The sequence below is a fragment of the Lathyrus oleraceus genome, chromosome 3 (assembly GCF_024323335.1).
Source record: "Lathyrus oleraceus cultivar Zhongwan6 chromosome 3, CAAS_Psat_ZW6_1.0, whole genome shotgun sequence".
In the NCBI taxonomy this organism is placed as follows: Eukaryota; Viridiplantae; Streptophyta; class Magnoliopsida; order Fabales; family Fabaceae; genus Lathyrus; species Lathyrus oleraceus.
In genome coordinates, this window is record NC_066581.1 from 109,915,529 (window position 1) to 109,942,212 (window position 26,684).

Consider the following 26,684-nt stretch of genomic DNA (forward strand, 5'->3'; position numbering starts at 1 on the left):
TATTGCATCATCACATTTGTTGATTTGTTCTTTTGATTCTTATCCTCTGTTATGGGGGTACTTTATGCCCATATGAATTTGATGTCTATCCTCTTTTCAGTTATAGAGTGTCAGCCCCCCTAAGCAGAAAGACTTTAACCTTTCTCCTTCCCCACCGAGTTAGTTCCTCGTGGATGATTATTGTTTCAGTTTCTTCCCCAGTTGTTTATCTGGATGGAATCACTCCCCTTGAGTTATGTCCTTATTGGGTTGAGTCTTGATTGGCCATTTCTTTCTAGATCTTACCTAGATAGATGCTTTGGGTCCCCTAAGAGTTTATTACCCAGTAATTGGTAATATTCTTCTTAGTTTGCAGTTTATACCCTTTTTTCTCCCCAGCGGATTCATTTTTTATGTTTCCCCAGGAAGTATATCCTTGATATATTCACCCCAATCGGTGACAGATATTTTCTTCCCCTGTTTGAGTTTATCCTTGATATGTTCATCCTAACCGATGACAGATACTCTCATCTTTGGTATGCTACCCAGTAAAAAGATAGTTGTAATCCCTATTTTATTCCCGAGAGAGTTAATCCTTGATATGTTTATCCTAACCGATGTCGGGTTTCCTTCTCTTTGCGGTCTTCTACCCAGTAACCGGTAGTTGTAAATCCTGCTTTTCACCTCCCTTGCAGAGTTTATCCTTGATATGTTCATCCTAACCGGTGTTGGACATTCTCTCTGTTGGTATTCTATCCAGTAACTGATAGATGTAATTCTTATCTTTTCCTCGCAGAGTCTATCCTTGATATGTTCATCCTAACAGGTGACAAATTTTCACTTTGATGGTATTCTATACAGTATTCGATAGATGCAATTCCTACATTTTTTGTTCAGGTGGTTCATCCTTGATATATTAATCTTAACCGATGACGGATATCCTCCTTGACATCCCCAGGGAAGTCTATCCTTGATATGTTCATCTTAATTGATGAAAGATTTTCTTCCCTTTGAGTTTATCCTTGATATGTTCATCTTAACCGATGACAGATATTCTCATCTTCGGTCTTCTGCCCAGTAACTGGTAATTGTAAATCCTATTTCGGCAGTTTTTCCTCCAGAAAGGCTATTCTTACCAAGTAACCGGTAATGAATACACTTGTCTGGAGGTTCTCAGCGAGTCATCCTAGATACGTTCATCCTAACCGATGACGGGTGTCTTCTCTGTCAGATCTTTATTATCTCCTTACCCAGTAACAGGTAGTGGATAATAGATTTCTGCTCCTCCTGCGTTGAAGATTATTTCTTCCCCAGTTGAGTTGAGTGCGTATTTCCGTAGTGAAATCGCTTTTCCTGCATGATTCAAGTACGTCAGTTTTATCCTGATCTACTCGTTTCCCCTGAAGATGTTTTTGTTTCCCCGGTTGAGTCTTTCCATTTTATTGAATTCCTCTAGTCTCCCAGCAGTTTGTAAGTCGTAGCCTGGCCTACGCCTGATCTTTTATCCCCTCAGAGGCTCTGTCTCCCTAGTGAGTTTTCCTTACGGAATGTATTATGCTCCTGCGGTCATTCGGTTTCTCTGATTTCTTTTCCTTTGTGGCTACGTTTCCCCATCGAGAATTTATTCTTAGCATACATATCATATGCATCATGAGGTCTCTTAGGGACCAAAATTTCTTTCTGTAGGTTATTATGTAAGCTCATTCTACTGAGTCGATATGAAGATTTTAACCTTCACCTCCGCAGTTAGAATGTCCTTAAATAGAGACAGCTGTAAGACCCTAATTTTGACCCTAAGATCCCTCATGTAATCTCATCATATGCATTACATTGGGATCATACCTTGGCATTCTCCTTACCCCTCTTTCATTGGGTTTATTTTGGGAGAGATCACCAAGCACCATGTGATTGTATCATAGTTGTATATTATCATTTTACTAACCAAAATACCAAAATATGTCTTTGCATTTGCCTAACTCTTTTGCAGGAAGGGCATGATCCCCATTGATCTATCAAGTTCACATCTAGGGTTTAAAACCCTCATGGCAAAGATCACAACCAAGGATTGATCCATAATGTCTCTAAGCATCATATATGAGTCCCATTGATCTTTACATGTTATTTTGATCAAGATTTCTTCAAGAGTTTGGAGTTGTTTTTCCTTGGAAACCCTAGTTTGCCTGGGTATCTTGAGTAACTTCTTCAACAAGATTCCTCATCAATTGATTAAATTTCTCAAGGGACACTTTAGAATTAATCATCTTATGCATATATTATCTACCATGAGCCTAAAAAGTCAAGAGAATTTCATGTTAGCTAGTTGGTTGATGGTGGTTGGCCAGATGAATTCATCTGATCAAAACTGGGTCTCACTAGACCCTATCTCCTACAATTTTCATTATATGAAAATTATTCCAAGAGACAATTTACTCTAAATTACATTCCAAACAACTTTCATGTTGAGGTCTAGAGCTAATTTTGCTTGGAAAGTCATTTTCTATGTTGAAACATTATAGGTCATTTTGTCTAAACCCTAATTTGAAAGTCAACTTCCGAAGGCCATACCTTTCTCAATTTTTATGAGATTAAAGATTTACAAGTTGCACAATCAAATTAAAGATGCATACTTAAACTTTGTTGTTTGGAGTGAGAGATAAATCAACTTTTATAAGCATGTGATATGAGGATACATTATAGGTCATTTTGGACCAATACCATTGAACAAGTGATTTTCCTCAACTTAAAAAATGCATAACTCACTCATTATAAATCCAAATGATGTCAAATTGGTGACTAGTTTGAAGGTATTTGAAAGAGATACAACTTTTATGAAGACACTTTTCTCATTTGGAGCTCACATAAGAAGTTAAGCAAGGTGGAATATTGAAGTATGTGACTTGACACTTAGAAACTTTTTCAACATGTTGAAATTCCCAAACTCTCACCTCAAAATTCACCATGATACAAGTTCCAAATGGAAAAGTGTTTGACATAAGACTTGTTCCTCTTGATCTAAGCTTTCCAAAGAGTCCCAATTCATTCATTTTGGACAAGGTTTGATAGGTCTATGCATGGTGTTAACAGGCCTGCATCAGTTGGCAAAATCAAACCTTCAAATGATCACGTAACCTTGCCTTGCCATTCAAGCCTGATTCAAAACTCAGTACAGTTGATTTTGGACTTAATTGCATTGCTTCATGGGTCTGTACACGCCCATGCAAGCATGAACATGGCATTTCTAAATTTGGACAAAATTTCAAGTGTGCAAATAAAATTCCATTTTGCTATAAATAGAGACCCTCTGTGCTCATTTCAAAGTATCCTTGCGTGCCAGCTTTGCCTCCATACTTGAAACCCTCATATTTGAAAGGAAAAGCTGAAAATTTTCATTTTGAAAATTGAGTTTGAATCTCACTGTTTGGAGATTCAAAAACTCTAGGATCCAAAGCTTTGTACCAATCCTAAGCCGCTTTTGCAAGCTATTGGAGCAAGATCAAACACGAATTGAAGCAAGAGAGATCAAGTTTTGCACATCATTGATGGTATTTTCCAAATTTTTTCTTCTCTTTGATTCTCACTCAATTCTCATCAATTCTCTTGGATCTTTGGTTGTCTGAAGTCCTACCAATGTAGGCAAGAAGATTGAGTTGCTTTGAGGTCAAATCGAAGAAACTTAGTTGACACACCTCAAAATTTAACTCCACATATCTCTCTATATATTTGGAGTTAGTTAAAATTGAGGTGATACTCGTGATCTATGCCATTTTATCTTTCAGATCATGTCCTCTTTTTTCATTTTAGTCATGGTGATGATTGGACCAGTCCGGCCAGGGTCATCGGAGAAGATGACCGCCCTTTGGCTCCGACAGTGATGTGGCACGATTCAGAACTATTGATTTGGTTTAAAATGTTTTAATCATAAGTGTTGGTTTGGATGACCATTGTTGTGGCGCGTTGACTAAAGACCATCGTGGATTACACGTTTCACACCACTTGATCTGCCACCTCAATTAATGAGGGAGATCAAGTGGTCCACGTTTTTTTGATTTTTTGATTTTAGTTTTTATTTCTTTGATTTTCATTAATTCATATTAATTTTAATATTGATCCAAAAAAAATGAGAGTTTCACCAAAAAATTTTAAATAAAATATTCTTTCATTTTCTGGATTAAAATTATTTTTTGGATCAATATTAATATTTTTCATGATTTAATTGATTTTGTGAATATTTTTAATTGTTTAAAAATACTTTTAAGTTTCCAAAAATTCTGAAATTTTTTCTCCAAGGTCCTATGATAAATCTTATGGCCATTTCTTTGGTGTTTTGATGAGGGTTTAGAAAATTGACCAACCAAATTTAACTTAATGTATTATTTTTAGTATTTTTAATTGAATAAATGCCAAATAATTGTGTAGAGCCATTTTGATTGACTTTGTATGTTTGAGTTGTGTTGTTGGGCCTTGGTCAAGGTTGATTTGACTTTGTTAATTTAAGATCATTGGATTTAGGGGATTGATGGAATGTACATTCCATCTCCCAAAATGAATGAATGATCTTAATTTGGTAAAAGTCCTCCTTTGTCCAATTTGAGTTTGATCCATTCTCCCTCCCTCTTCATCTCATTCCCCTTCTTTATCCATTCATATCATGGACCTATGATATCTCAATATCCTAAGGTTAGTTGATTGCAAAATCAACATAAATATGGATGAGATTAGGCCCCCCACTTTTGCATATTCTTTTTGTGTGTGGTATGTTTCATGATGATAGTCCATTATACTATGTCTCTAACATGCATTAACACCAAAATTCTATTGCTCGGCCTCAAATAGTTGTGACTTCTACATAAGTCCAATTACGATTGCTTAACATAGCGCTAAATTTTTGACACAAATGGCATAGCATTCTAGTTAGTGAGATTGTAAGTCTCCCCTCTTTCATTGTATTGTGTGGAAACTTGGCATTTTTTCCTTCCTTTGGAAGATATCTTGGTTCAAGGATCCATGCTTATGATAAGTGGGTTGAGTGTTCTCCAAAGAATGACTTAAAAAAGCAAAAACAATACTAACTTCTAACTCATTAACAACTAACATTTAATTTCAAGTCATTTACTTTTAATGCACTTTATTTTTAAGGCTTATTCATTTGCCATTATTCATACCATTCTAATTGTTTATGTTAATGTCATTTTCACTTTGTCCAGTTGGACCATATTTTGTGATATATTTTGTTTGTGTCTGTTTGTATGGTCTTTGACTACTAATGTACATAATAAGAACAAAAACCCTAAAAAACATCTTGTGTGCATTGTTGGTTTGATCTGAGACAATTGGACTTAGAATTTAGGCAACACTCCCAATGCAAAGGACTTGGTCAATGCCAACTTTTATGAAACCAAGTGCTTGTAACTTGAGACTCCATCTGATACATCATTGAAGACCCATTTGAGTTCATCTGCAACATGATCATTGTGAAGTTGTTATTGTGAACCTGTGACTTGTGTATTGTGGAATTCATCTGCTACATGGGCAAATTGGAAGAAGATCATGGAGTTGCTAAGCTTGGATGTGGCTATCTTTATTTGATGCCTTGCTCTTTAAGTTGATATTTTGTGCATTGTTTGTTGCTTGATTCTAATGTCCAATGGAATTTCGGTTTCTGAGTGACATTCTTGTCTATTGGATTGCATCCCATTGGTCAGATCATTTCAACTCTTAACTTTTAAATTTATGCTTAGGATTAGTCCCTTCATATCTTACCCACTTCTTTAATTTCAAAATCTCTCCCTCCTTGAAAAAAAACTTCTTTGCTTGTGCTTGTTTTCTAAACTTAGACCATATTGCAAATTAGAAACTTTGGCTTGATGCCATTGTATTTTCAAAATTCTTTTCTTTATCAAACTTGTAAATAGACTTAACTAAACTTGACTTAAAATTTTCAAAAGCCAAAAAGAACTAACACTCGGTCAAACCATTTTAGGCCTTTGTGCCTTTCAAACCTAATTTTTGTTAAAAGCAATACATCCACTTTGAAATTTATACCACAAACTACGAGGTTTTGATCCCTCATTTTTATGTTGGTATGTAGGCACAAGTACGAAGGTCTTGTCAAACACAAATAAATAATTAATGAATTCTTTTCTCATCCCCCCATTATATATGCTTGCAAACATCATTTGTACAAAAGGACATATGCACACAAGAAAGGGCTCCCTAGGAGTACCCATGACACTTTGGGTGCTAACACCTTCCCTCTGTGTAACCAACCCCCTTACCTGTAATCTCTGGCATTTTATTAGTTTTGATTTGAAAACTTCTTATTTATGGGTTTTGTTCGTACTTTTCCCTTTTCCCTTGGAAACAATAAAAGCGCGGTGACAACTCTTGTTATTTGATGTCTTGCTTATCCATAGCTTGATGATCATGAATTTACCGCTACACTATCCACGCATCTGAGCAGAACCATATCAAAGTTTCTCTTGTAAGGTACATCACCATTCAAGTAGAAATTACCAGCTAATCTTCTCAAAGTCTTCTTATCTTTCAAAGATGCCCTAGGTGGGTAAATCTGACTTTGGAGGAAACATTTGATATCAAAGTACCACGGTTTTTCATCTTTGATCTCTTCAACAACGAACACATGAGCTGGCCTATCAAGACGCATCACAGTTAAATTGGGAACTTCATTCCCAAATTTCACCATAATCATTGAAGCCAACATTGTAAGAGCATCTGCCATCCGGTTTTCATGTTGAGGGATATGATGAAACTCAACTTTTGTAAAGAAAGTTAAAATCCTCTTCGCATAATGTCTATATGGTATCAAACCAAGTTGATTCGTCTCCCATTCACCTTTGATTTGATTCACAACCAAAGTTGAATCTCCATAGATGTCGAGATATTTTATTTTGAGATCAATGGCCTCCTCAAGCCCCATAATGTAAGATTCATACTCAGCCTTATTGTTTGTACATTTGAGGTCAATCTAGCTATAAACGGAAAATGAGTGCCTTGAGGAGTAGTAATCACTTCCCCAATGCCATTACCAAATGAATTAACAGCTCCATCAAATACCATGCCCCAAAGGGAACCAGGTTCTGGCCCTTATTTAAGCAATGGTTCATCATAATCTTTCATCTTCAGGTACAAAATCTCTTCGTCAGGAAAATCATATTGCACTGACTGATAATCTTCAATCGGTTGGTGAGCCAAATGGTCAGCCAAGACACTACCCTTAATTGCTTTATGAGATCGGTATTCAATATCATACTCGGATAACAACATCTGCCAACGGGCAATCCTCCCAGTTAAAGCAGGCTTCTTAAAATTGTACTTGATTGGATCCATTTTGGACATCACCCAAGTAGTATGATTCAACATATACTGGCGCAGACGCTTAGAAGCCCAAGCCAATGCGCAACATGTTTTCTCAAGCATAGAATACTGAGTTTCACAGTCAGTGAACTTCTTACTGTGGTAGTAAGTTGCATATTCTTTCTTTCCAGATTCATCTTGCTGACCAAGAACACAACCCATACTCTCATCAAGCACAGTCAGATACATGATCAACAGTCTTCCTTCAATAGGCGGAGACAAAATCGGAGGCTCAAGCAGATATTCTTTGATACTGTCAAAAGCTTTCTTAAGAAGTTTGAAAGTAGGCGCACATGTGGCAGTCATATGCGATATAAATCTTGAGATATAATTCAAGCGGCCGAGAAAACCTCTGACTTTCTTCTCTATTTTGGGCGCAAGCATCTCTTGTATTGCTTTGACCTTGGAAGGATCAACCTTAATACCCCTCTCGATGACAATAAAGCCCAAAAACTTACCAGTGCGAACACCAAAAGTACACTTATTAAGATTCAAGCGGAGTTTATACTTCCTCAAGCGCTGGAATAACTTCAACAAATGCTCAACATGCTCTAGTTCATCGCTCGATTTGGCAATCATATCAACATAGACTTCGATCTCTTTATGCATCATGTCATGAAAAGGAGTAGTCATAGCTCTCTGGTATGTTGCACCAACATTCTTTAAACCGAAGGGCATCACTCTATAGCAGAATTTTCCCCAGGGTGTAATGAATGTGGTCTTCTCCATATCTTCAGGTGCCATCTTGATCTGATTATAACCGGAAAATCCGTCCATAAACAAAAATACTTTGAATTTAGTTGTATTGTCTACCAACATATCAATGTGTGGCAGAGGAAAATCAACTTTGGACTAACTTTGTTCAAATCTCTGTAATCAGCACACATGCGGACTTTTCCATCTTTCTTAGGAACATGCACAATATTGGTCACCCATTGCGGATACTCGGAGGTAACAAGAAAACCAACATCAATCTACTTCTGCATTTCCTATTTGATCTTCACTTCCATATCGGGATGAGTTCTCCTCAACTTTTTCTTGACATACGGGCATTCTGGTTTCAACAAAAATCTATGCTCCACAATCTCAGAGTCCAACCCAAGCATGTCTCGATAGGACCAAGAAAACACGTTAGAATAATCTCGAAGAAGATCAATCAACTACTTCTTAGCTTCTGAACACAGTTGAGACCCAATCTTGACTTCCTTCACATCATCTTCGGAACCTAAGTTGACTGGTTCAATCTTCTCTTCAAATGGCTGAATGGCTTTTTCCTCGTGCTCAAACAAACGAGACAATTCATCAGATACATCTTCATCACCAATCTCTTCCTCAACTTCAAACACAGGGTGTAGCGGTAAATTCATGATCATCAAGCTATGGATAAGCTAGACATCAAAACCCAAAAATAAGAAGTTTTGAAATCAAAACTAATAAACTGCCAGAGATTACAGGTAAGGGGGTTGGTTATACAGAGGGAAGGTATTAGCACCCAAAGTGTCCTAGGTACTCCTAGGGAGCCCTTTCTTGTGTGCATATGTGTATTATACAAAGTGATGTTTACAAACAAATATAATGGGGGGATGAGAAAATAATTCATTAATTATATTTTTGTGTTTGACAAGACCTTCGGACTTGTGCCTACGTACGAACATAAAAATGAGGGATCAAAACCTCGTAGTTCGTGATACAAATTTCAAAGTGGATGCATTGCTTTTAATCAAAAATTAAGTTTGAAAGGCACAAGGGCCTACAAAATGGTTTGAATGAGTTAGTTATTTTTGGCTTTTGAAAATTTTAAGTCAAGTATAGTTAAGTTTATTTACAAGTTTGATTTAAGAAAAGAAGTTTGAAAATGCAATGGCATAAGGCCAAAGTTTCTAATTTGCAAAGGGTCTAAGTTTAGAAAATAACAAGTTCAAATAAAGAAGTTCTTTTAAAAGGAGGGAGAGATTTCAAAATTAAAGAGATGGGGAGGAGATGAAGAGACTAATCATAAGCATAAATTTAAAAGTCAAGAGTTGAAAAGATCTGACCAATGGGCTGCAATCCAATAGGCAAGAATGCCATATAGAAACCCCAAATTTCCTTGGATATTTGAATCAAGAAACAAACAATGCATAAATATTAACTTGAAGAGCAAGGCATCAAATAAAGATAGCCACATCCAAGCTTTAGCCACTCCATAATCTTCTTCAAATTTTCCCATGTAACAGATGAATTCCATAGGTCACAGGTTCAAAATAACAGCTTCACAATGATCATGTTGCAGATGAACTCAAATGTATCTTCAATGATGTATCAGATGAAGTTTCAAATTGCAAGCACTTAGTTACATGAATGCTGGCATTTGCCAAGTCCTTTAGCATAAGGATGTTGCCTAGATTCTAAGTCCAATTGTCCAAGATCAAACTAACAGTCCACACAATAGTTTTTTAGGGTTTTAGTTTCTTATTGTGTACATTAATGGTCAAAGACCACACAAACAAAATATACACAAACAAGATGTATCACACAATATGGTCCAAGTGGACAAAGTGAAAAGGCATTAATATAAACAATTAGAATGATATGAATAATGGCAAATGAATAGGGCTAAAAAATTAAAGTGCATTAAAAGTAAATGGCTTGAAATTAAATGTTAGTGGTTAATGAATTAGAAGTTAGTATTGTTTTTGCTTTTGCTTTTCATTTTAAGTCATTTTTTGGAGAATACTCAACCTACTTATCACAAGCATGGATCCTTGAACCAAGACATCTTCCAAAGGAAGGGAAAAAGGCCAAGTTTCCACACAATACCAGAGGGGAGACTTACAATCTCACTAACTAGAATGCTATGCCTTTTGTGTCAAACATTTAGCGCTATGTTAAGCAATCGTAATTAAACTTATGTAGAAGTCACAACTATTTGAGGTCGGGCAATATAATTTTGGTGTTAATACATGTTAGAGACATAGTATAATGGACTATGCTCATGAAACATACCACACACAAAAAGAATATGCAAAAGAGGTGGCATAATCTCATCCATACTTATGTTGATTTTTTAATTAACTAGCCTTAGGACCTTGAGATATCATAGGCCAAATGAAATGGATGCATAAAGAAGGGGAATTAGATGAAGAGGGAGGGGAATAAATCAAAACTCAAATTGATCAAAGGAGGACTTTAACCAAAATAAGATCATTCATTCATTTTGGGAGATGGAATGTACATTCCATCAATCCCCTAAATCCAATGATCTTAACCTAGCAAAGTCAAATCAACCTTGACCAAGGCCCAAAAACACAAGTCAAACTTATACAAATCATCAAGATAGCTCAACACAATTATTTGGCATTTATTCAATTTAAAAATACTAAAAATAATGCATTAAATTAAATATGGTTGGTCAAATTCCTAAAATCTTATCAAAACAACAAAGAAATGGCCATGAGATTTATTATAGGTCAAACAAGGTCAAAGGACCTTGGAGAAAAATTGTCAGAATTTTTGGAGACTTAAATGTATTTTTAAACAATTAAAAATATTAATGAAATCAATAAAATCATGAAAAATATTAACAATGATCCAAAAAATAATTTTAATTCAAAATATGAAAGAAGAATTTTTAAAATTTTTTTTGGTGGAACTCTCAATATTTTTTGGATCAATATTAAAATTAATATGAATTAATGAAAATCAAAGGAATAAAAATGAAAATCAGAAAAATAAAAAAAACGTGGACCACTTGATCTCCCTCATTAAATGAGGTGGCAGATCAAGTGGTCTAAAACGCGCGTTCCACCAAACACACGAGTCAGCGTGCCACACCAATGGTATTCAAAAGCAACGCTTAAGATTAAAACAATTTAAACAAGATCGATGGCTCAGAACCTGCCCAGCACACCACCGGCGCTGGACCTCCGGTCACCTTCTCAGGCGAGGTGCACTAGACTAGTTCACTCATCACCATCAAGAAAAGGAAAAAATAGGACATGATCTGAAAGAAAAAATGGCGTAGAGCTCGAATCTGGCCTCAATTTCAACTAACTCCAAATATATAGAAAGATATGAGGAGTTGAATTTTGAGGTGTGTCAACTGAGTTGCTTCGATTTGACCTCAAAGCAACTCAATCTTCTTGCCTACATTGGTAGGACTTCAGACAACCAAAGATCCAAGAGAATTGATGAGAATTGAGTGAGAATCGAAGAGAAGAAGATTTATGAAAATTACCTTCAATGTTGTGCAGAAATGGATCTTGCTTGCTTCAAGCTTGACTTGATCACACTCGAGGAGCTTGTAGAAGTGGTTTGGCAATGGTACAAAGCTTTGGATCCTGGAGTTTTTGAATCTCCAAACAATGAGATTCAAACTCAATTTTCAAGTTGAAAATTCTTAGGTTTTCCTTTGAATGGTGAGGGTTTCAATTGGGGGAAAGAGCTAACGTGCAAGGTATGTTTAAAACGAGCTCAGATGCCTTGTATTTATAGCATTTGGGATTGATAATTGCACACTTGAAAAATTGCTAAAAATGGCAATGTGATGCACAAGCTTGCATGGGCGTGTATAGGCCCATGAAGCAATCCATTATGATCCAATTGCAATTGTACTGAAGTTCAAATCATGCTTGAATGGCAAGGCAAAGTGAAATGGAGTTTTGGACATTTGATTATCTCCAATGATGCAGACTTGTTAAGACCATGAGCAACCCTAGCAAACCTCATCCAAAATGAATGAAATAGGGTGCTTTGGAAATCTTAGATCAAGGGGAACAACTTTTATGTTGGACACTTTTCCAATTGAAACTTGTATCATGGTGAATTTTAAGGTGGAAGTTTGGAAATTTCAACATGTTGAAAAACTTTCTAAGTGTTAAGTCACATATCTCAATATTCCACCTTGCTTAACTTTTTATGTGAGCTTCAAATGAGAAACGTGTCTTCATCAAAGTTGTATCTCTTTCAAATACCTTCAAAATGATCACAAATTTAATGTCATTTGGATTTATAATGATAGAGTTATGCATTTTTGAAGTTGAGCAAAATCACTTGTTCAATGGTAAAGGTCAAAAATGACCTATAATGTATCCTCATATCACATGCTCATAAAAGTTGAATTAGGTCTCACTACAAACATCAACGTTGACGTAGACACCTTGAATTTGATTGTGCAACATGGAAATCTTTCATATCATAAAACATGATCAAGTTATGGTCTTGGGAAGTTGACTTTCAAATTAGGGTTTAGACAAAATGACCTATAATGTTTCAACATAGAAAATGATTTTCCAAGTAAAACTAGATCTAGGTCTCAACATGAAAGTTGTTTGGAATGTCATTTAGAGTAACTTTTATCTTGTAAGCATTTTCATATGGTGAAAATTGTAGGAGATAGGGTCTAGGGAGACCAAGTCTTGATCAAATGAATTCATCTGGCCAACCACCATCAACCAACTTGCTAACTCCCAATTCTATTGATTTTATAGGCTCATGGTAGATCATATATGCATAAGAGGATAAAATTTGAAGTGTCCCTTGAAATATTTGATCAATTGGTGAGATAGCTTGTTGGAGAAGTTACTCAAGATACCCAGTTAAACTAGGGTTTCCAAGGCAAATCACTTCCAAACTCTTGAAGAATACTTGATCAATATGACATGTATAGATCATTGGGACTCATATATGATGCTATGAGACATTGTGCCTCAATCCTTGATTCTACTTTTAGCCATGAGGGTCTTAAACCCTAGATATGAACTTGATAGATCAATGATAATCATGCCCTACCTACAAAAGAGTTAGGCAAATGCAAAGACATATTTTTGGTATTTTGGTTAGTAAAATGATAATATACAAGTATGATACAATCACATAGTGCTTTGCAATCTCTCCCAAAATAAACCCAATGAAAGAGGGGTAAGGAGAATGCCAATGTATGATCCCAATGCCAATGCATATGATGAAATTGCATGAGGGATCTTAGGGTCAAAATTGGGGTCTTACACAGGGAAATCAAAGTTTGGAGATGGAGTAAGATCATTGTGTTCAATGGGTTTGAGAACCAACCTGCATAATGATTTGATATTTTGATTTTAGAGAAGTGGAGTGTAACCAAATATTATGCAGATGGAAGATTATTATTTATTTATGTTTTTTTGTGATTACCATTTTCAGAAAAGCAAAAAGTAAAAATAAAACATCATGGATATGGATGAATAAAAATTGTATTTTATTTATGATAATAATAAAAGTGCCCAACAATGTTCACTTCTCCCTTAGGCATAGGAAAACGATTTTTCTTAAAAAATGAAAACAATTTACTTAGAGCAATGAATAACAGTAGGAACATCAACAACAACCCAATTGTTGCATGTCTGGCCATGCGACACAAAGTTGGCGCAAGCTTCTTCTTCATCATCATTGTCTTCAATCACAGCAGCTGAGTGTTGATCATTCCCATGAATGAACCCTCCAGTGTAGAAACTTGGTTGCATAACTTCAGTTCTGATGTTGAATGGCCCTAGTTGAAATCCCAATCCAACCTTATTCTTGTTCTCAGCAATCTCTATCATACGACCTCATTTGTCAATGCTACCATTCAGAATAGCCTTTTGTGCATCTTTTAAAGAAGACATGGGTGCCTCAGTTTTCTTCTCCTCAGCAATAGACAAGGCTTGGAATGGCGTTCTGTAAGACCCTAATTTTGACCCTAATATCCCTTATGGCATCATATCATTGCTCATTGCATTTGCCTCAAGGATCATAGCATCTTGGCTCCTTTACCCTAGGGTTGGGACTTGTGTGAGTTATTTTGAGACCACCAAGCATGCTTGAATTGTATATTATTGATTTTATTATTTTGTTTACTAACCAAAAGCACAAAAATATGTCACTAACTTTGTTTATTTTGAAGCTTAAGCAGTCATGTGATTCAAGGCTCCTAGGAGGCCCCTATATTTAATGAAGTGGCCAAATGAAGTTGAAAGCAAGCATGACAATGGTTCACAAATCTCTCAATCATCATATATGCCTCCCAAGTATCTCAATTTGATCAAGATAACCCAAAGGGCTTGAGGATTGTTTCCAAAGGAAACCTTAATTCAACTATGCGTTGACTGTGCCTTGCTCATGAAGCAACCTCAACCTATGATCAAATACAATCAAGGGAAGTTCTTTCATTCATCATTTTATGCATATTTGAGCCTATGTGAGTGTCCTCAATCATTAATTCATCAAGATTTGAAGTTTGGACTTGAGAAGTTGATCAATCAATTCATCTGACTATTTTAAAATCCACTAAGACCTAACGTTTGATGTGTTTGTCAAATGAAGATGATCCCAAGAGAACAAATGTTCTTAAGAACCATATGAACAACTTTCATGTTCATCAATCCATTTGAAACTTGGAAGGTCATCATTCATTTCAAAACATTATAGGTCATTTTGACTGAAACCCTAATTTTGGGTCAACTTCCCAAGGACCTAACTCCTTCATTTTTTTATGATTTTGAGGTAAGACCAAGTGCATTGGAAAGTTTAAGATGTCGACTTCAAATTTTATGTTGGACAACATTATAGGTCACTTTGGTGTTGGAGGTTTTGTCATTTGAGGCTTGCAGCATTGAAACAGAAGGGCTTGAAGTTGGTCCATTTTGGTAAAATTCTCATATACATGTGTTTATACCTTGAACTTCATGGCAAATTTTCAATATTTTCCCAATTCCAAATGGACTTTTGATAAACATAACATTTGTTCCTTATGTCAAGACCTTTCCAACCATTATCCACATGCCTATGTTTCAATTTTGCAAATGGCATTTTCGAAGAGGTGAAGTTTTAGATTCAATTACACATAACATGTGAAATCTTCTTGCATACTACATTGCCTTGCCATTTGCACGTCCAAAACTCATTCATTTGTGTTCAGCATGCAAAACCAATTGAGTTTGGGTCTCACATGTGCCTGTACAGGCCCATGCATGGAGGATCCAGGCTCATGCACACACGAATATTTCATTGTATTGCATCGGCCTTGGCTATAAATAGGATGCTTTGCTCACTTCAAAAACCAACCTAAAGGCGCCTGAAGCTCTGCACAACTGAATCCCAACCCCCATTAAAGGAATTCTGATTCTTATCTTCATTTTTCAAGCTCAAATTTCAACTTCATTGGTTGATCTTTGACTTACAATTCCTTAGCCTTGCTTTCTTGTTACTTCAAGATTAAGCTGCACTGAAGAATTGGATTGGATCAAGCACTGAAAAGCTGCACTGAAAAGGTTGATTCTTCAATTGTTTTCCTTTGAATCTCCCTTGTTATTATGCATTGCTTGGTTTGGTTGGTACCTCTGAAGTCCTCATGTGAGAGACAATTGATTTGTGCTTTTAATTTTGTGAATTGAACAAGTTCAGATTGAGTACCTTGTTTGTCCATCTCAGATTTCTCCTTCTATGAGAGTCTTGAGCAAAAACTAAGGTCACAGGGGTGATGTACATCACCCCAGCTTTCGAATGGTATGTGGATCGCGTGTTATGGTTGAGGTTTGAAAACCTGCAACTGGTGGCCAGAAAAAGGCTTCTCACTGGAGAAGACGGTGGTTTCCACCACCGTCCACACGTGGCTGACCTCATAGCCCTTGGATCCAACTAGAACAATATAATCTGGTCCTTTGATTGTTTTGACTATTTTAAATGCAATGTGTTTCACTGTTAACCAAGGAACACAATGAGCGCGCGCTCCATATCCTTCTGATCAACCACATCATTTAATGAGCTTTGATCCGACGCTCCCTGTTTTTTTTCAATTTCTGAATTTCCATTTTTATTTCTTTATTCCATTTTATTTTAAAAATCCATAACTTCTTTATTTGGAATCACAAAAATATAGGACCAATTTCAAAAAATTCTCCTAAATTCTAGTTTCTAAAAATTATTTTTAATTATTTTTGTGATTCTATTTAATATTTTTGTGAATTATTTATTTTCTGGTTATTTTTAATTCATTTAAAATACTTTTCAATATTCAGAAATGCCAAAAATATTTTCTTAACATCTTTGGATGATGATGGATCTATGAAAAATATTCTCATCAATTTCTTAATTGATTTGAGATTTATTTGAGATTTTAGTCCAATTATGTTATTTTTCTTCATTTTTAATTGTTTTAAATTAGTTTCTATTTTCAAAAAATGATGAAATTTTTTGTCAAGCCCTGTTTGACCATGTTAGACTTATGATGATCCAATTGGACTTTTCCAAGTTGATTTGAATTGGATTTAAAGTTTGACCTTTATTTATTCATTTTATTTCAAGTATTATTTTAATTCCAAAAAAAATACCAAAAATATTTTTGTTATTTCTTGACTTCTAAGTTTCATCTCACTTCTGTTTACCATTGATTGATGTTGATTCCATTCATATTTGGTCAATGTGTTTTGCTTATGTCATTTGAATTTCAATTATGTACATTCCATTTCCATCTTCTTCTTCTTCTTTTTTCTTTTTGACCAATGAGTTAATGATTGGTGGTTAGCCTTGACATATGAGAGACTTAACCTTATTTGATCCAAATCAAATTCATCTTGATCAAAGATCAAGTGAATTGCTTTGCATTAAAGATAGGTTACTTCTTGGTCAAGCAAAAAACCTAAATCCATACAAGGTCATTCTTCTTTCCTTTTGGCATGGCAAGTTGTAGGAGCTTGGATTACTAGTCATGATCTCTAACTTGTGTTTATTTGCCTATAGTTTTATTGATCGGCCTCAGATAGGTGTGACTACTACATTAGTCCACTTATGATTGCTTAACATAGCGCTAAATTGCCTTATGGCATACTAACACTAACTACTAATCACTAACTTTTCATTCAAGCATTTAATTCTTGCAATTTACTTTAATGCAATTTAATTTCTTGCTCATTAATTCATTTGTCTTTTGCCCTTTGCTCACTTGAGCTCATGTTTATGCTTATGCAATTTGCCTTTTCCTCACTTGAGCACATTATTGTGTATATACTATTGCCTTATGCTTGTTTTGTTTGTGTGAACCCAATGCAAAAGGAGAAAGGACTTAGAATTAGGACCTTACCTATGCTAAATGGAGTTTCAAGAGCAACTAGGCCTCATGCCTTTAGAATGCTAAATATGTTAAAGAGAAACTAGGCCTCATGCCTCTAGAGTGCTTAATCTTGAAGATGAATTGAAAGGACCCTAATTCTAAACTCACTCTTGTCCATTCTTTTTATTGCATTGTGGAACTTTTTGATTTTTGTGTTCTTGTGTGATAGGGATCCCAAACTTGAGCTACTTAAAAGGACCATTGTCATGAACATCCAAGATAAGAGAGATAAATCCAAATGGTAGGATCCTAGGAGCTTGATTGATTATGTGCTTGATTGCTTGAGTTAATTGCTTATTGGTTGCTAAGTCCAAAGGAAAGGAGCAACTTGGATCATCTTTATGATCTCAAGAAGGGAACTCCAAGTGGTTTTATTTCTCTTCCCTCATCTTTGCATGTTTAGGATCTAGCCCTTCTTTCCTTCTCTCCACTCTAACCCAAGCCAAACTTTTTTGTGCAAACATTAACATTGCTTTCAAAATTAGAAACCTAGGCAATATGCCTTTGATTGTTTCAAACTCTTTTCATAACACTTATTTTGAATTGAATCTTAAGTCAACTTTGACTTTATTTTGTGAATACTTTTCATTTGTAAATACAACTCACTCAATTGTTTTTGTGGTTCCAATGGCCACTTTTGCCAAAGCTTTTCATAAACATTAGCTATTTGGTTTGAGTTATCATAGAGGTTGATATAATACTCACCTGTATCCTTAGTGTTGGACTATAAGTATTCCATGCTTATTATAGGGTTAACCCCTCACTAGCATGTTGAAGCTCTCCTCACATGGTGGATTTGTGGTTTTGGGTTGAGTTTTCTCCCTTTGATAACAAAAGACCTTAAAGCTTTTGACCAATCAATTCACCCATTTATTTTTGAGATTTTTACCCCGAACTACGAGGTTTTGATCCTACCTTTTTAAGATGGTACGTAGGCAATGGGTTTATCCATTCAAACACAAAATTGTAAATAACTTGTATATTCTTTTCTCACCTCCTCAATCATGTTTGCACAAATATTTTTCACAAAATACCAACCTACCATACAACATTTGTAAAAAGGGCTCCCTTAGAGTAATAAGGATGTTTTGGGTGCTTAAAACCTTCCCGTTGCATAACCAACCCCCTTACCCAGATCTCTGACATTTTTATTAGTTTTTGATTTGATAAAACTTCTCAGTTTTTTTTCGCTTTCTAACCTTTCCTTTAGATAAATAGAAGTGCGGTGGCGACTCGAATTATATGATTTACTTTTGATTTAGTCAATAAATCTAAAGGTAACGAATACCCCATTACACGTTCCAACCTCTTCCTCAACTTCAACATATGTAAAATATGACAGATGGCTCACCAATAATGCCTTCTCTCCACCAACAACGACAAGCTTGTTGTTCTTCACAAATTTCAACTTCTGGTGTAGAGTAGACGTCACGGCTCATGCTTCATGAATCCATGGCCTTCCCATCAAGCAGCTATAGATCGGGTGGATATCCATTACCTGGAAAGTAATATGGAAATCCCTCGGACCTATATTATTTGAAAGGTCCACTTCACCAATGACGGTCTTATGAGAACCGTCGAACGCTTTGACAATTACGCCACTATATCTCATCGGGGCACCTTGATAAGAGAGTCTCGATAAAGTTGATTTCGGCAGCATATTCAAATACGAACTAGTGTCTACCAACATATTGGACATAACTTCCTCCTTACAATTATCAAAATATACAACGCCAAATTATGATTTATGCCTTCCTCGGAAAGCTCTTCATCACTAAAGCTCAGATTATTGCAAGAAGTAATATTGGCAACAATGTGGTCAAACTGATCCACAGTCACATCATGCTGAACATAAGGCTAGTCTAACACTTTATGTAATGCCTTCTTATGTGCCTCAGAATTCATCAACAGTGACAACACTGAGATTTTTGACGGAGTTTGGAGCAGCTGCTCCACAACATTGAATTCACTTCTTTTGATCAATTTCAAAACTTCATCATCATTGTTAGTCTTCTGTTTGCTGGATTCACCAGACTAACATACTGAAGTACTAACTAGATTCACCACTGGAATATCTGCCTTCTTACTTGCTGAAACATCTTCTACTTCTTTCGGAAATATCGGATCGAACACATGACCATTACGGGTCACCTTTGCAATATCATTAATATTCACCATGGAGTCTGCAACTGATAGAGGAACCTCTTGAACATTCTCAACCATTGTGGCGTTGTATTGATATGGCACAACTTTATCGGATGCATACGGGACAGGGCCCGCTAACCATATGATCAACGAAGATACCAATCTGTTGACATTGTTGTTGTTACTGCTATCAAACTGGGTAACCACCCGCTCAGGGGTCTTAAATACTGGTACAATTATATTCACATTATCTCCCAAATGACAAGACTAGAAAATCTGAATAAGTCCTTCATCCATCAACCTTTGAATATCCCTCTTGACAATAACACATCCACGAGGATTCACACTGCAAATCACACTACCATCATGGTCATGCTCATATTCACTGACCAAACAAATGTCTTTATGAATTGCCACCAAAGATTGTCTGATGTGGCGAACATCATAAACCTTGAACTCACCAGTGTCGCAACCTACCTGTGAAAAAAAACAATCAGTGAAAAAGAAAGGACAGAAGAGTCGCCACCGTGCGTTATTTGTCCCAAAGGAAGGAAAGGAAACGACAAGGTCTCGTAACCAAATCTTGGGTTCGAGGGTCGATTATGCGAAGGGAAGGTATTAGCACCCCTACGCATCCGTAGTACTCTACGGGATCCACTTTTGTAGTTCTTGTCTAAAGGGTGTGGGTTTATCTAATGTACTATTTACGAAAAAAAAGGGTCAAAAGGAAATGACTCGCACGGATGTCGCATCCACTACATACGTATCCCATCTGAATATGAGAATCAGAGTCTTCGTAGCTCGGCTACCTATGGGTTAGGGGGGGTATGCTCGGTAAGACATCGCGTCTTATGCCTACGTATCTCATCTGGAATGAGAATCAGAGCAAGCAGTAGTTCGGCTAACTATGGGTTAAGGGTTGTGTTTTGGGGTGAATGACGTTACTACGCAATCTACCGGATGCTCGACCTTTGGAGACTTACTAGCCTGTAGTAGAAGGAGTAAACGTGTTCTTAGGAGAAGAAAAATCAATGAGTTGTTGGTGTTTAGGAACGCTCATGCAAAAGGGGTAATGAGGATAATACCTCATAGCTCTTAACCCTGGACAGGGTGAGCTCATGACAAAAAGTGGGGGTTCAGAAAGGTGGAACCCTCTCCACTGACCGACCGGACAAGAGATCTGGGGTTTTTGTTCTGAAGCATCGACGCGTAGTGTGATCTTAAAGAACGACGCACTGAATAATGGGGGATTGACTATTGATCCCTTTTATCCATCAATTGCCTCTTCATGGAGGTCTTTAGGCAAAAAGTAGTAAAATGCGGGAAAGATAAAGGGGGTTAAGAGATCTACCACACGGATAAAGATCCGATGCAACAGCAAATAAAGGAATAAGAAACCCAGAGATCTCTCAAGCTAGCACCATCAGAGAAAGAGAGTCAGTACAGATAATCGGAATAAACCTCCAAGTGGTATCCCACAAATAAAGTGGAACACCAAGCAAGCCACCTCTGCAAGAGTCATGTGAGCCCTCACAAAAAAACTCAACAAACAGGTTAGAGTGACAAGACGGGGCGCAATCAAGGGTTGCCCCAAATCCAAATGTAACCACATGAATCATGCCATTAAAATTCATAAAAAAGAGCTCACAAAAAGCAACCAAGTGTAGGAGGCCTAAACCTCTTGTCAAACACATGCATCAAAAGGGTATCAAATTCACCCATAATACCTCATACATTCAGAGCATTCAAATTAAAAGCATAAAGTAATGGGAATAAGGCAAACCTGACTGGAGAGATCGAATGAAATTGAATTGCCCGGTTGGGTTTGCAAAGCAATCTAAGGGTTTATATGAGATGGAATTGGCTCTTTGCAGATGAGTTCTCTTCAGTCTCTAGAGGTTGCTCTGAACTCTGTTAGCTCTTCTCTCACTATCTTTTTCCCAGCCAGGGTAATAGGAATAGAATGAAAGTTTTGTTTCACTGAAACTCTGAATTTATAACCTGATTTTTATGGACCTGTGGGCTCAAATGAGAGAGGCCCAAGTCCAAAATTTTCTGTTATATTTTATTTATTTATTTATTTATTTATTATTATTATTATTTTATTTTTTTTGTTTTTCGTTTTTATTTTATTTTATAAAACACGTGGGCTTCGCCTAGCGAGCATGACAATTCAAGAAATTCCTCTAAGCGTAGGTGATTCTGGTGGCTTTTCTTGGGACTCGCTAGGAGACCCATTCTGCTTGCCTAGCGAGCATGACAGCTCATGAACAAACTTTTGCTCCTTCAAGATTAACGTTTTGACTGACGAATAGACCCCAGTTGAACCTGTTGGAAGTAACTCAAGTCTTTCCCTTGTGTTGACTGATCATCTAAATAGAACCCACAAAGTGTCCTGGATGATGTTCAAGCTTCTTGGAGCTAATCCCGATTGACATGATGAAATGCAATATGAAATGTTAAATGACCTAGAAATGAATGCATGAATGAGGAGGGAAAATTTTGGGGTGTTACAGCTGCCCCTATTCAGTCATCAGCTAACCCGAGCAGGATGAAAGCGAACAACTTATCAGACAAACAAGGTGAGCTGCGATTGAATACCAAAGACAGACAAAAAATTTGAGCTCTGAGAACACCACAAAAATGTTGAAATACACCGTGCTGTTTATTTCTCTTCCGATCCTCTGGCTGAATCTGAATCAGTCTTCTGACTTAATATGGAGTTTCGATCCTCTGGCTGAATCTATACTCAATTTAGTCCTCTGGTTGGATGTTAATTTTGATCCTCGGGCTGGATACGATTTTGATCCTCGGGTTGGATACGATTTTGATCCTCGGGCTGGATCTTCTATGTTCCGATTCTCTGGCTGAATCTATTCTCTTCGATTCTCTGGCTGAATCTACTTCGATCTTCTGGCTAGATCTTCTTCGATTTTCTGGCTAGATCTACTTTGCTGCGATTCTCTGGCTGAATTTATTTTCTTTGATTCTCTGGCTGAATCTATTCTTGGTCTTCGGGCTAGACCTGACTTTGATCTTTTGGCTAGATCTGGATTGATCTTCTGGCTAGATCTGTTCTTGGTTTCGATTCTCTGGCTGAATCTATTCTCGGTCTTCGGGCTAGACCTAACTTCGATCTTCTGGCTAGATCTACTTCGATCTTCTGGCTAGATCTAGATTGTTTTGATGATAAATTCCCATCATCAGGATCTCGCATCTGAGGCATGCGTTGGTTGACCCTCTTTCGAAATCTACACCCAATCTTCATGTTAGATATGCAGCTCCGAGAATACTCCACTTTTGGGCTTCGTACATATTCTTCAGGCTAGAACATGTTGTAACGACCCTTCAATTAGAATTTTGTTTTTAAATTTGCGATCCGCGGGCTGGATCCTCTTGTAAATTGATTTTCTGTTGAACTATCAATCTACTCCTCTAGCTGGTTTGCTGGGGAAGTAACGCTTGTAGGCGATTCTCTGTCTGAATCTTCAAATTGAACCTCAGGCTGGCTCATTGGAAAACGATTCTCAGGCTGAATCTTCGAATTGACCCTCAAGCTGGATCACACACACTTGATCCTCTGGCTGAATCTCATGACTTTGGTTGTAAAGTAATTCTTCAGTCTGCTTTGAAGAAACCATTTATCAGCTTATGTGTATGCTTGATATACATGCAAATGCAAATGCAAATGTTATGCATGGTGCAAAAAAGATATCTGCTTGAGGAAGCAAGCTCCGATAGGGAACGGATCGCTGTACCAATCCTTGAATGCGCTGTGGGGAACGATCCGTCTGTCGGGACCGGGGATCCACCGAAAATAAATCGGCTTCTTTTCTTTGGAAAGTTGACCTTGCTGGGGGAGTATCAACTATGGGAACTTTGTTTGGCGAGGCTCTGTGAGGAGAGTCTGCGGGGAAAGCATTTCCTGGGGAAATGTCGTAGGAATCGACCTTTGCTGGGGATGTGAACTTGCTAATCGTCCTCAGGTTGAGGACCAAAACAAATCTATTAAAAATAATCTGCTGGGGAATGAAATGAACACTGGGAACACCACCCTCTTGTCTGTTGGGTATGCAACTACTCCGCTGTTGCTGGGGATACAAGGTGCAACTCTACTGGGGGACATGCTCTGCTGAGGAGAGCCTTTGTCAACCGCTTGGGGATGAGGATTCATGACTTGGCATCCAGTTCCTGTGACCTACAACCACACACGTATGTCCATTATATTAGGAACATTCAAAGGAATTTTAAATGTTTTCCTGTGCAAATCATCTGCAAAAGCCACCATTATATTCATATGCAATATGTTTCATCAAGAATTCAGACATCTTCTACAAACAAACTGATAAATGAAAAATAAAGAGGCTCTTTAACTGAAAAATTTGTGCCAGGAATAGGCTAGTGCATCAGGAAGCGGATCCCTGAAAAGAGGTGATCGCTATCAATTGAAACAAAAGAAACTATCCTAATGGCAATGTGGAAACGGGGTCCCACTGAGTTTCGACTCTGCTATGGCTGATATGACCTTAAGACGCTCTGCTCATCTTGCTTTCTGAAGTGGATGATTAGTCGATCTTTAACCTTCGAAGATTGCCAGATTGAATGAAATGGTGATATAACACGGATGAACTCGGATTGCAGTCATTCGCTTATTCCCTCTTTTGCGTGGATCGCCCTTTTCGGGTTTTCAATCCACCGGGATACCCTTTTTTGCCTGAGCCACCCTTTTGGGTTTTCGACTCACCGGGTGTACATTTTTTTATTTTTATATCCCTAACTTTTGCCCGAACCTCTTTATTCTTTTTTTTGGTTCGTCGGGATGCCCTTTTTTGCCTGGACCATTCTTTTTACTGTCCAGCGGGACTATTTTATGCGAAGTATTTTTTAACTGCGTCTGAGTTGACAGGGGATGGGAAGTCTTCGCCATCCATGGTTGTCAGCATCAGAGCTCCGCCAGAGAAAACTCTTTTAACCACGTATGGACCCTCATAATTAGGTGTCCATTTGCCCCTGTGATCTGTGTTGGGAGGAAGAATTCTTTTGAGTACCAATTCACCAACTTGATACTCCTGAGGACGCACTTTCTGATCAAACGCTCTCTTCATTCGTCTCTGATATAGTTGGCCATAGCATATAGCTGCTAGTCTCTTTTCCTCAACTACATCTAGGATTTTAATCCGTAGGTTGGTGGCTTCCTCAAGTCCTAGGATACAAGCTTAGTATCTGGCTTCATTGTTGGTGCAGGGAAAAGTTATTCTGGCACAAAATGGCATATGAACCCCCTCCGGCGTGATCAACACTGCACCCACTCCGCGACCATTGACGTTGACCGCCCCATCAAACATCATAATCCATTTGGATTCAGGGTCAGGCCCCTCCTCCGAGAGTGGTTCCTCGCAATCTTTCGATTTGAGAAACATGATGTCCTCATCAGGAAAGTCAAACCTCATAGGTTGGTAATCATCAACCGGTTGCTCTGCAAGATAGTCTGACAGGACACTTCCTTTGATGGCCTTCTGCGAAGTGTATTGGATGTCATACTCTGTCAGTATCATTTGCCACCTAGCAACCCTTCTGGTAAGCGCTGGCTTTTCAAAAATATACTTGACTGGATCCATTTTTGATATCAATAGAGTCGTGTGAGTCAACATATACTGTCTTAGTCGGCGAGCAGTCCATCCCAAAGCGCAACAAGTTTTCTCGAGCAGTGAGTATCTTTGTTCACAGTCGGTAAACTTTTTGCTAAGGTAGTATATTGCATGCTCTTTTCGACCTGACTCGTCATGCTGACTGAGCAGACAACCCATTGACCTTTCTAACATATTTAAGTACATGATCAACGGTTTTCCCTCTACTGGAGGCATTAGAATCGGGGCTCCTGCAAATACTCTTTTATTCTTTCAAAGGCTTTCTGACAATCATCATTCCAACTGACCTCTTGCTTTTTTCTCAGCATTTTGAACAATGGCTCGCATGTGGCTGTAAGATTAGATATGAACCTTGAAATGTAGTTCAATCTGCCCAGGAAGCCACGAACCTCTCTTTCTGCCGTCTTCGGTACCAATGTTGATAGTCTCAATCACCTCCTGATAAGGTGTAAAAGCTCGGTCCTCATGTTTCAACAACCTGGCTAACTCCTCAGGCAATTCACAATCTTCCTTAACCCCTTCTTCTGCTTGATAGATATGATTGTCGAAGTCATACTTGGCCATAGTAGTGTCGTTAGCGGTGAGATCTGGGTGATCGTCTATGCATGATGGAGGATCATGCTTTACCTTAGAGCGAGAGAATTTTTTTTTTGGAAAGAAGAAAAAACGAAAAAGAAACATTGCCATTTTTTTGTAAAAGTAAAAATAATTGAAAGAAAGAGAACACGAAATTGTTTGCAAAAGCTGTCCTTTATTGATGATGAAAATAATTGCGAAATGCAAGTAAATGGATGGCCCTACAGATGAGTCATTATACCTTGGGCAAAGTGTAAGACTTTATTATGCATGTAAAAAGGAAAACAATAAAAATTACTCTTTTAGTAGAGTAACCCGGATGACTTTTTCGGATGACCAGTTGTTGAGCTTTTCTCCCGGGACACACGGGCGAATCCAGCTATCTACGTCACAGTCGCTGTCAGCCTTGTCTTGATCTGTAGCATTGACGATGTGGGGAGAAACCAAACCCCCGCTGGAGAAAGTACCGGCTTTATTCTTATGAGACTCCGGAGTAAACCCCAATCCAAACTTGTCTTCTTTGATGACTGGCTCCACAAATTTGCCCCAACCTTGGGCATTACCAACTTTAACCACTTCAATAGCTTGCTTGTATGAAGAGATAGAAGTCCCGACCTTCTCAGACTTAGGTGAAAAGACAGCTTTGGGCGCGACCTCACTGATGTTTATGGCTTCGAAGCCCTGACATAGCATCTCATGCATCTCGCCATCCATCTCCACATACTTAAACATAGACAGGTGGCTAACAAAAATATTCTCTTCACCATAGATAGTGACGGCTTGACCTTCTAGTTCATATTTGAGCTTCTGGTGAAGAGTAGAAGTAACAACACCGGCAGCATGAATCCAGGGCCGACCTAGCA